Raw genomic sequence first — 12,861 nt, 5'->3', positions numbered from 1 at the left:
ATGTGGGTGTGTGTTTTTTTTTTGCGTTTGTCAGAACCGCTGTAACAATCAGCCACCCCTGTGCAAATCACCTCAAATGTACATGGCGCACTCTCCCTTCTGGGCCTTGTTGTGCGCCCCCAGAGCACTTTGCGCCCACATATGGGGTATCTCTGTACTCGGGAGAAATTGTGTTACAATGTACGTGTGTATTTGTAGTGTTTTACTCTTTATTTTATGTTAGTGTAGTGTTTTTAGGTTACATTCACACTGGCGGCAGATTACACTGAGTCTCCCGCTAGGAGTTTGAGCTGCGGCGAAAAATTTCCCGCAGCTCAAATTTGTAGCGGGGAACTTACTGTAATCTGCCGCCAGTGTGAATGTAGCCTGTACATTCACACGGGAGGGGGGTCAAAACTACAACTCCCAGCATGCACTGACAGACCATGCATGCTGGGAGTTGTAGTTTTGCAACAGCTGGAGGCACACTGGCTGGAAAACCTTGAGTTAGGTTCTATGACCTAACTCAGTATTTTCCAACCAGTGTGCCTCCAGCTGTTGCAAAACTACAACTCCCAGCATGTAATGATTGCGGAAGGGCATGCTGAGAGATGTAGTTATGCAATGGCTGGAGGCACGCATGTACAACTCCCAGCATGCCAAGACAGCCTTATGCTGTTCCTGAATGCTGGGAGTTGTAGTTTTGCAAGATTTAGAGGGGTTCAAGTTGTAAATCACTGTCCAGTGGTCTCAAAACTGTGGCCCTCCAGATGTTGCAAAACTACAACTCGCAGCATGCCCAGACAGCAAACTGCTTTCTGGGCATGCTGAGAGTTGTAGTTTTGCAACATCTGGAGGGCTACAGTTTGAGACCACTTAGTGATCTACAACCTGAACCCCTCTAAATATGGCAAAATTACAAGTCCCAGCATGCCCACACAGCAAACAGCTGTCTGGGCATGCTGGGAGTTGTAGTTTTGCAACATTTGGAGGGCCACGGTTTAGAGACAACTGTAAACTGTGGCCCTCCGGATGTTGCTAGGCAACAACTCACCTAGCAGGACTCGGAAGTATTGCTGCCGCCGCCGCACGTGTGGGAGGATCGCGAACAGGGAACCGGGATCCAGGTAGGGACCTTAGGCGCTGACCGTCCCTGGACGGTTCCCCCATTTTGCCCGGACACCGATAGGGGGGCAAAGCGGGGGAACCGAACTTTAACCCCCTCTCCCCCGGTTTGCTATCGGTCGGTCGCTCAGCCGACCAATAGCAGGGATAGGAGGGGTGGCACCCCTGTCACCAAACTCCTATCCCTTTAGGGGGATCGAGGGTGTCTCACCCCCGATCCCTCTTATTTTCCGGGTCACCAGTGACCCGTATGACCCGGAATCGCGCAGTTCGCAGGTCTGAATTGACCTGCGATTTGCGCGCATCGCGGTCATGGGGGGGTCTCAGGACCCCCTTCGGCGATGTGCCGGGATGCCTGCTGTTAGATAACAGCAGTCATCCCGGCCCGATCACCGCTACCGGTGACGCGGTGCTCCCGGAACCCCGCGACTTACATGTACGTCGCCACGCGGCAAGTGACACTTCGCGGCGCCGTACATGTACGTCACTCGTCGTGAAAGGGTTAACCATTCAATGCAGTTATGTGTATATTAATTTCAGAGACTAGTGGAGTATCGATGATACATTTATTGGTATCATCACTACTCCACTCATCTCACGGTACAAACTCTCATCCTATATTAATTTCAGTTTTTTTTTATCTGAACGGTAGTATTCATTACTTCAGCCCAGCTCATAAAAATGTTACTCTGTATTGCTTGGACCAAAATATTTAACCCCTTAATGACACAGGGATTTTTCTTTTTTGTCTTTTCCTCTTCCCCTTCTAATACCCATAACGCTTAAAATGTTCCCATATCAGGGCTTATTTTTTGTGCTACCAATTGTACTTTGTAATTACATCACTCACTTTACCACAAAATCTACAGTGAAACAAGAGAGAAAAATCGCCAATTTTCAACTTTGGGGGGCTTTTGTTTCTTTATTCTGTAGATCCATATGATGATTACCAAAAAATGATGCACATACAACCAAAATACTCTTAAAGAAGTAATCTTTATGAGAAAATATACAAAATATAAAATATGTCAACAAAAATAGTAAAGGCACCATGTACATCAATAGACCATACTGCTTTGATATCATTACATATGGCTGTATTATTGACTGACACTGGAGGAAAAATGTAGCTAAAACACTTAGGCAAAGGGAGCAGTATTAAGCAAAATTCACAGAATTTATGCCTGGATTTGCTCTCTGCATAGTGTATATACCAAACATATAATGGGCATGATATATGCTACAACAGGATACTTTTGGCATATAGTTGGCCAACATTGGCAGCCCCTCTCTATTTTGCCTGCATATGTGGTTATGTCTTTCACAGAGCCCATCAAGGTGAGCAGTTCCCTGCAAGGTGGTTACTAGTCTGTGTTTCGATCTACTGTTGTGGATGATATATCGCCCTATTAGGAGTTCGGTTTCTTTTTCACCATTTTAGACATTGAAATAGGAAAGGGAGACCTTATGGGCCCCCTTATGGTTATACCCCGGTATAAACAGTGGATACCGTGATTTTAAATAAGGATTGCTTTTAGTAAAAGTTTGCCCAGGAAAAAAAGGACTCCTTTCTCTTTGATATCACTATATCTAAACATGTTAAAATACTGTTTATGTTTGATTACAGTTAAATTATCACCTTTTACCAACAACATGCTTATATTCAAGTACAGTCATAATTTAGATCTGTAATAGCCACTTATAACTTCTGTGTTAACAGCTTTAAGATATAAACAATATTTATCATTTCATAAGGCACTGGAATGTTTCCTAGATTTACTATGTTTTCTTAAAGGGGTTGGCCACTTTAAAGGGGTACTCCGGCACTTAGACATCTTATCCCCTATCCAATGGATAGGGGGTAAGATGCCTGATCGCCGGAGTACCCCTTTAAATGATCTATAACCAACTAGAGTCTTGTAATCCCCCAGGCCAAATTTTAGACCTGACACCCTTCTTAAACCTAAATACATCATCAAAAGGAAGACCCTAACATACCACTGGAGGGCTAAGTTTCCACTTGTGTTTTTTTTTTTTCAAACCAAAAAACCCAGGACAAAAAAAACAAGAAAAAACACCTGAAAAAACGGCAGTGCAATTTCCTGCATCTGGTGTTTTTTCAGTAGTGATGGAAAATGTTTTTATTTAACGAAATGTATTTATTTTATAACCAAATTTTTATTAATTGTTAATAAAGTGTGTGTGTGTTTCACTTTTTTTTCTCTATTTTTAAAATTTTTAATGTAGTACTTCTACTCCCAACATGGAGCACACTCTGCCCCATGCTGGGAGCTGTAGTACCTGCATTAATAGACAGATCGCAGCGAGTGTAATTTCTGACACCTGTTGCGATCTGTCTATTAATGCAGGGACTACAGCTCCCAGCATGGAGCAGAGTGTGCTCCATTTTGGGAGTAGTAGTACCTGCAGTTAAGGAAAGATCACAGTGGATGTCACTCTTGACACCCACTGTGATCCTCCTGTATAATGTAATGTATAGATGCGGGCGGCCGCTCTTCTATGGTGCACTGACGTATATATACACATATTCCTAATTCCCGCAGAGAGTTGCGATTGGCTGGCCAATCAAAAGAGTGAAAAAACGCCTGCCAAAAGGATAAAAAAAAACGCCAAAGTGAAAAACGCCAAGTGGAACAAGAATTTTGCGATTTCTCATTGATTTACAGCTAACATCTGGCCGCAGCATTTTTTGGCCAAAAAAACACCATGTGGCAGAATTGGCGTTTTTCTTGGCGTCCCCCCCCCCCCCAAAAGAAAACAAGTAGAAACTTGGCCGAAGGTGTCATTCAAATGTATATTAACTATTTCCCTAATGCTGCTAATTATGTGTGTGGGTCCCTGTGTCACCTACAGAGCGGACAAATAATAGAATACTAATAAAATATAGTCAGCGCTTTATACAGGACTTAGTAGAAAAAATATTGTGCAATATATGAATTATTGTGAATACAAATAAAAGAATATTACTTGTGAGTAGGTTGATGTAAATGTTCTGCAGTTCCTACAGGTGACATTTTCTGCAGTCTAATAGGGAGGTGCATAGATAATTTCATAAAAGTGTATGGGGCTTCTGCATATTAAAAGATTACCATGAATAAATGTTTATATTATCACTTTATGGTGTCTTTGTGGTGTCTATGGACAACTACTTGTATATGCAACAACTACTACTGGCATCTGCAAGGTGCAATGTGCTGCAGTACTGTGTATCTAGAGAAGGATTACCTATATTGTCACCTCACCCTTAGTAGTGTCTATCAGCAACTACTTACTAGTATATGCAAGGTGCAATGTGCTGCAGTACTGTGTATCTAGACAAGGATTACCTATATTGTCACCTCACCCTTAGTAGTGTCTATCAGCAACTACTTACTAGTATATGCAAGGTGCAATGTGCTGCAGTACTGTGTATCTAGACAAGGATTACCTATATTGTCACCTCACCCTTAGTAGTGTCTATCAGCAACTACTTACTAGTATATGCAAGGTGCAATGTGCTGCAGTACTGTGTATCTAGACAAGGATTACCTATATTGTCACCTCACCCTTAGTAGTGTCTATCAGCAACTACTTACTAGTATATGCAAGGTGCAATGTGCTGCAGTACTGTGTATCTAGACAAGGATTACCTATATTGTCACCTCACCCTTAGTAGTGTCTATCAGCAACTACTTACTAGTATATGCAAGGTGCAATGTGCTGCAGTACTGTGTATCTAGACAAGGATTACCTATATTGTCACCTCACCCTTAGAAGTGTCTATCAGCAACTACTTACTAGTATATGCAAGGTGCAATGTGCTGCAGTGTTGTGTATCTAAACAAAGAAATATGCCTCTCGATTCCTCTCTACAATTTTCCTGAAATAAAGTACAAGGAGCATATTTCTATGTATCTGTATAGAATCCTTGCATATTATACCGATGTTAATCCATATTCAGTACATGCATATTCCCCATACCTATACAAGAAATAAAGTGCGTCTGTAATGATTGTGTGTTGTTTCCTGAAAACGAAGATTCCTCGATATGGCGTCTGTTTCTCAGAAAACAAGCTTACGACTGCCTCAGCTGGCAGCATCTCAACTGAACACTTTCCCGCTGAAGTAGCTCTATCAGTGCAGTAGTGGGCACCTTGCATATACCAGTAAGTAGTTGTCCATAGACACCACAAACTGTAGAGGGATAATATATATATTTATTCACCGTAATCTTTTTCACAGATTAATGAATTATCTATGCACCTACTTTTAAGACTGCAGAACATTTCAGGTAGTGAAGTGAAAAAAACTGTGACCCGTAGCCGAATGACCCATAGAACAGCGCTCTCAGCCCTTCTCAGGGCTGATCGCTATTAGGGGGTTAGGATTAGGGGTTACGGGTTAGGATTAGGGATAGGGGTTAGGGTTAGAGGTTAGAATTAGAAGTTAGGTAGTGATAGGGAGCCGGCTGTAAAGCAGAAAAGTGTGTCCCTTTGCGGAGGGTCACATTCTGCTACAGGGACACAGTTTTCTTCATTACACCAGCACCTCGAGACTGTGTGTCCATTAATTCAACACTAGGTGGTATTTACATGTGAACAAGTTCCTGTTATGACGCCCTAGTCGTGCTCTACTTGACCATAATATGAAGAAAAAATAAAACAGCGGCACTCACCACTCATGTGCAAAAGTCTTTAATCTTGGGGTACACGCTCAGGCAACCTCAGTCAGACATTGCTGGGGCGTTTCTGGGACAGCATCTGTTTCACGTGGCTCAGAGTGCCGCTGTCTTGTTTATTCTTTATATGGTGATTAACTTCTATTATAAATTGGATATCAACCTATAAGTGCTACCTGAAAGAAGTGCAACTCTGATATAGTCCAAAAATATACAATCTTTTATACAATTATCAAAGAAAACATAGACAGTATCCCTAACACCCCAAAACAATATACCCATATGAATAAGTAAAAGATGGAATAGTTATAACCTTAGTACATCTCCAGTAGGAATACTTAAAGGGGTACTCCCGTGGAAAACATTTTTTTTTTTTAAATCAACTGGTGCCAGAAAGTTAAACAGATTTGTAAATTACTTCTATTAAAAAAAAATTTATCCTTCCAGTACTTTTTAGGGGCTATATACTACAGAGGAAATTCTTTACTTTTTAGATTTCTCTGATGTCATGACCATAGTGCTCTCTGCTGACCTCTGCTGTCCATTTTAGGTACTGTCCAGAGCAGCATATGTTTGCTATGGGGATTTTCTTCTCTGGACAGTTCCTAAAATGGACAGCAGAGGTCAGCAGAGAGCAAATACTAAAAAATACTGGAAGGATTGAGATTTTTTAATAGAAGTAATTTCCAAATCTGTTTAAATTTCTGGCACCAGTTTATTTAAAAAAAAAAAGTTTTCCATGGGAGTACCCCTTTAAGCTGACCTCACAGTGGTATAAGTATCAAAAATATAAGAATGCAATATTATGGTAAATGACTAATACCTGGAGCAGACATGGTACCTTGTATCATATGGGGTCCTTTGTCGCCTCGACGCTGTATCGTAGTTTGCCGTAGTGAGGTCAGCTTAATTATTCCTACTGGAGCTGTACTAAGGTCATAACTATTCCATCTTTTACTTATTCAAATGGGTATACTTTTTGCTATAGTTTTGGGGAGTATGTTTTTCATGGGTTAGAGATACTGGCCCTCATTTACTAAGTTTTCCGGGTTGTATTTTTTTTTTTCCCCCACTGATAGCTAGAGCTTTTCACACATATTTACTAATGTGTCGCATGTGAGTGTCGCACAATGTCTCATACGAGTTATAGTGTCGCAGCAGAATCCCTCTCGGATTCTGACAAAATTCTTGTCAGAATTCATTCCATTCAGAAGCGCGGGAGAGTGAGAAAAGAACTGCTTTCTGTTTGCTGGAGATTATGGCTCCAGCAAACAGAAAGCACATTCCCAACCCCCCCCCCCCCCCTCCTGTCACATCCCCCCCCTCCCCCTCGTGTCACATTCTTGTATTCTTGGACTGCAGCAATACACTGGGTTTCCCGGGCGGATTTGAAATCTTCCGCGGGAACTGAGAAACCCAGTGTATTACTGCAGAACAAGACCTTTCCCCATCAGCCAATCACTGGCTTGACACATGACACCACTGCGGCCAGTGATTGGCTGAAAAGGGAAAGGCCCTACTGTACTAAGAAGAGAGGAAACTCCGGAGCACACGGAGACGAATCTGCAGGGACCGGGACTAGGTGAGCAAAATGTTAATGTTTTATTTTTCTCCCTGCGCACTTTGCTCTGTGTTTTTCAAGCAGGGTGCCTCCAGCTGTTTTGAAACTACTACTCCCAGCATGCCCGGACAGCCTTTGCCAGTTCGGGCATGCTGAGAGGTGTAGTTTTGTAAAAACTGGAGGCACCCTGGTTGGGAAATAGTTTGCACAAACTTGAACACGTTTTTTGCAACAGCTTGCAGCTGTCAGTTAAAAAACAACACAAAACCCGAGTAATGGGGTTGGGAAAATTGGTAAATATGTGTGAAAGTAACATTTTTGTCGGGGAACGCCCCTTTTTAGGCTTTTCAGCAAGCCGAGTCGAGAGGTTCAGGAATTAGTGTCGCAACATGTCGCACATTGTCTGCTCCATGGCGCAGACAATGAGCGACAACATAAACCCGACAAATGCTGTCGGTTTGACGATAGTAAATGAGGGCCACTGTCTATGTCGTCTTTTGATAATTGTACAGGGTGGGCCATTTATATGGATACACCTTAATAAAATTGGAATGGTCGGTGATATTAACTTCCTGTTTGTGGCACATTAGTATATATGAGGGGGGAAACTTTTCAAGATGGGTGGTGACCATTTTGATGTCGGCTATTTTGCTATTTTGAATTCAACTTTTGCTTTTTCAATAGTAAGAGGGTCATGTGACACATCAAACTCATTCGGAATTTCGCAAGAAAAACAATGATGTGCTTGATTTTAATGTAACTTTATTCTTTCATGAGTTATCTACAAGTTTCTGACCACTTATAAAATGTGTTCAATTTGCTGCCCACGGCGGGGGCTCTCTAACTAGGCGACTTAGGCGGCCGCCTAAGGCCTCGCGCTAAAAGGTGTAATTAGAGACCTGCAGGCCCCCCTGCCACTATACTATACTATGGCCGCAGGTTGGGCCCTCGATCCTGGGCCTGAAGGGGAGGCTTGTCGCTGCCCCCCCTCCCATTCCCCTTCTCAGCGTACACAGGGCACGCAGCCCAGGCACTACAGGCACGCTTCCTTGTAGTGAGCGCAGCGCTGCCTCTGCTGTACGGAAATCTCACCTCACACCGGGACGCTCCTCGCTGATCTTCATGGTGGCCGCAGGTGAGTGAGGAGTGGTTAATTTAGTTTGGGGTCTGGAGGAGCGGCGGGGGCTTACTTTTTGGCCTGGGGGGGGGTTATTCTCGGGTTCGGAGGAGCGGCGGATGGGGGGGGAGGGTCAGTTTAGATTTGAGATCCGGAGGCAGAGTGTGTATGTATAATGTGTGTGTGTGATGTGTGTGTATGTACTGTTTGTATGGTGTATCTATGTATGATGTGTGTATGTACTGTATGTATGGTGTATCACTGTATGTATGGTGTATATATGATGTGTGTATGTACTGTATGTATGGTGTATGTATGATGTGTGTATGTACTGTATGTATGGTGTGTGTATGATGTCTGTGTATGTACTTTATGTATGGTGTATGTATGATGTGTGTATGTACTGTATGTATGGTGTATGTATGATGTGGATGTGTGTATGTACTGTATGTATGGTGCATGTATGATGTGTGTATGTACTATATGTATGATGTCTGTATGTACTGTATGTATGGTGTATGTATGATTTCTGGTTATGTACTGTATGTATGGTGTATGTATGATGTATGTGTATGTACTGTATGTATGGTGTATGTATGGTGTATGTATGATGTGGGTGATCTGGAGGTGGCGGGTGTATGTATGATGTTTTTATGTATGATGTGTATGTATGATGTGTGGGTTTGTATGTATTATGCATGTGGTGGGCAGAGGCGGCATGTGTATGTATGATGTGTGTATATACTGTATGATGTATGAATGTGTGTGTATGTACTGTATGTATGATGTATGAATGATGTGTGTGTATGTATGAATGATAGATGTGTGTAAGCAACATGGATGTATGATGTGTGTAAGCTAGAAGGATGCATGTATGATGTGTGGAGATGTATTATGCGGGGGGAGGGATCTGGAGGCAGCGGGTGTATATATGGTGTGTTTATGTAGGATGTATATGTATGTATTATGCATGTGTGGGGGGGGGGGGGGGCGGAGGCGGCGTGTGTATGTATGATGTGTGTGAATATAATGTATGAATGATGTGTGTATGTACTGTTTGTATGATGTATGGATGATGTGTGTGTATGAATGATATATGTGTGTAAGCTAAAAGGATGTATGTATGATGTGTGGAGATGTATTATGCAGGGGGATCTGGAGGCAGCGGGTGTATGTATGATGTGCGTGTGTATGTATGTATTATGCATGTGTGTGTGGGAGGGGGGGGGAGGCGGAGGCGCCAGGTGTGTGTACATATGATGTGTGTATGTTTGATAAATGTGTGTAAGCTAGATGTGTGTGTGTATGTGTGTGTATTTGTGATGTGTGTATGTATGCATGCTAGATGGATGTATATATGATGGGTGGATGTATGATGTTTGTGTGTATGTATGATGTATGTGTGTATGATAGATGTATGCATGAATGATAGGTATGTGTATGTATGATAGATGTGTATTCGTATGATAGATGGGTGTATGATGTGTAAATTTATCATACATACATCATACACACAAATATCATACATACACCAGTCTCATACACATTAGACATAAATACATATACTGTTCATCAACGTGGGGGGCCAGGAGGTGATTGGGTATGGGTCGGACTTTGGGGTCTGGAGAGTTTGGCAGGGGAGCCTAGAGCGGAAGGAGGGGGCAGAGGAGCCTGGAGACGACTTAGTGGTCTAGGGAGGGGGGAAGAGGAGCATGTAGGAGGACTTATGGGTCTGGGGGGGGGGGAGGGGTTGGAACAGAGGGGTCTGGAGGAGGACAGGTGTGATTCAGCTAAACTGAGAAGAAACAGTGTGTAACAGTATTAGTATTATTATTATGAAGGGATTATTATATTTGGAAGGTAGTGTGTGAGTCATATTCAGAGGGTATAGCGTATAGCATGGTTATTTTGGAGGGTTTATATTCAGGGGTACAGTGGGTGGCAGTATTACATTCATGGGCACAGTGTGGCAGTATTAAATTCAGAGCTTATAGTGTGTGGCAGGATTATATTCAGGGGTACAGTGTGTGGCAGTTTTATATTCAGGGGGCACAGTAGGTGGCAGTATTATATTCAGGGGGTATAGTAGGAGGCAGGATTGTATTCAAAGAGTACAGTATGTGGCAGTATTATATTCAGGGGTACAGTGTGTGGCAGTTTTATATTCAGGGGGTACAGTAGGTGTCAGTATTATATTTAGGGGGAACAGTAGGTGGCAGTATTATATTCAGAGAGCACAGTGTGTGGCAGTATTCAGGGGGGACAGTAGGTAGCAGTATTATATTCAGGGGGTATAGTAGGAGGCAGCATTATATTCAGGGGGAACAGTAGGTGGCAGTATTATATTCAGGGGGTACAATGAGTGGCAGTATTATATTCAGGGGGTACAGTGGGTGGCAGTATTATATGCAGGAGGTACAGTTGATGGTAGTTTTATATTCAGGGGCACAAGGGTTGGCAGTATTATGTTCAGGGGGTACAGTAGGAGGCAGTATTATATTCAGGGGGTACAGTTGATGGTAATTTTATATTCAGGGGATACAGTGGGTGGCAGTATTATATGCAGGAGGTACAGTTGATGGTAGTTTTATATTCAGGGGCACAGTGGTTGGCAGTATTATATTTAGGGTACAGTATTTAGCAGAATAATAATGATTATTGTGTTCATACAGAGGATGAGGATCTACTGACAAAGTGAGGAGCCTAGGATGTCCAGGTGTCAGACTCTGATGAGAAGATGGAGCTGGAAGATGTCCTGACATCTGAACCAGTTGGAGAAGAAAATAAAAGACAACATAGAAGACGTCACTGGAGAGCAACTGGAACCAAGGTGATTGGTTGGGGTCCCAACAGTTGGACCCCCACTAGAAAATGGGCTGCTTACTCTTAAATGCCTGGGCATATGTTTTGTCTGTCCAGCCCTGCCACTTATATAGTTGTGTATTCCCCTGACTGTGTCCCATCAGTGCTGTAGTCACTGATATCTTTGTGCGGCCGAGAAAGGAGAAGGAGAGCAAAGAAAAGGGAAGGAGAGCAATAAAAAGTTGATTCCTTGGCTGACATCAGAAGTTAAGTTTTAAGCCAATCCAATGCTTTCCTATGGGAAAGCACTGTGATTGACTGAGATCATCAATTTAGATTATGTCAGCCAATTTGTCGCATCCAGCGCTGGTGGAATTGTGCAACTCTGGAATTAAGGTACCTTTTTTCTAAATTTAAAGTGGATGTGGGGTGCCACTATAGGGTCAGGAATACACATTTGTGTTCCTGATTCTATAGTGTTCTTTGAATACCCTGTTGACAACTTTGAATACCCTGTTGACAACAGTTTTAGGAGACACCAACAAGAATAACTGAGTGGTCAGACACATTTTTTTCATCTATACCCAATGTTTGTGCATAGATATTTTGTAGAATAATTTAAATATAATAATAATATTTCAAGAGCTGTGAATAGGTTATGATATATATAAAAGTTTGCCTTAAAATATGCAATGTATACAGTTAATTTTAATACTGCCTGCTTACTTTTTTTCTTCATTTTTATCGAGCTTGGGGGGGCCTCAGATTTATTTTCGCCTAAGGTCTCAAAAAGTCTAGAGCCGCCTCTGGCTGCCCATTGTGTTGGATTGTCAATGCAACCCTCTTCTCCCACTCTTCACACACTGATAGCAACACCGCAGGAGAAATGCTAGCACGGGCTTCCAGTATCTGTAGTTTCAGGTGCTGCACATCTCGTATCTTCACAGCATAGACAGTTGCCTTCATATGACCCCAAAGATAAAAGTCTTAGGGGGTCAGATCAGGAGACCATTCAACTGGCCCACGACGACCAATCCACTTTCCAGAAAACTGTTCATCTAGGAATGCTCGGACCTGACACCCATAATGTGGTGGTGCACCATCTTGCTGGAAAAACTCAGGGAACATGCCAGCTTCAGTGCATAAAGAGGGAAACACATCATCATGTAGCAATTTCGCATATCCAGTGGCCTTGAGGTTTCCATTGATGAAGAATGGCCCCACTATCTTTGTACCCCATATATCACACCATACCATCAATTTTTGTGTTCCAACAGTCTTGGAGGGATCTATCCAATGTGGGTTAGTGTCAGACCAATAGCGGTGGTTTTGTTTGTTTCACCATTCACATAAAAGTTTGCCTCATCACTGAACAAAATCTTCTGCATAAACTGAGGGTCCTGTTCCAATTTTTGTTTTGCCCATTCTGCAGCACCTGAAACTACGGATACTGGAAGCCTGTGCTAGCATTTCTCCTGCGGTGTTGCTATCAGTGTGTGAAGAGTGGGAGAAGAGGGTTGTATTGACAATCCAACACAATGGGCAGCACATTGAACACATTTTACAAGTGGTCAGAAACTTGTAAATAACTCTTGAAAG

General features: G+C 42.6%; 1 protein-coding gene across 1 annotated transcript in view; it reads left to right on the top strand.

Moving 5' to 3' along the window:
* The first annotated feature begins 1,034 nt into the window (after window positions 1-1,034).
* Window positions 1,035-12,861, top strand: part of LOC130305051 (beta-1,4-galactosyltransferase 1-like) — a 193,409-nt gene continuing 181,582 nt past the window's right edge. Inside the window, exon 1 of the mRNA XM_056551975.1 lies at window positions 1,035-1,106. The gene's annotated coding sequence lies outside the window, so the exon portion shown is untranslated. The remainder of the gene's footprint in view (window positions 1,107-12,861) is intronic.

This window comes from Hyla sarda, chromosome 1 (genome assembly GCF_029499605.1).
Source record: "Hyla sarda isolate aHylSar1 chromosome 1, aHylSar1.hap1, whole genome shotgun sequence".
NCBI lineage: Eukaryota > Metazoa > Chordata > Amphibia > Anura > Hylidae > Hyla > Hyla sarda.
This window is presented reverse-complemented; position numbering and strand designations above follow the sequence as displayed.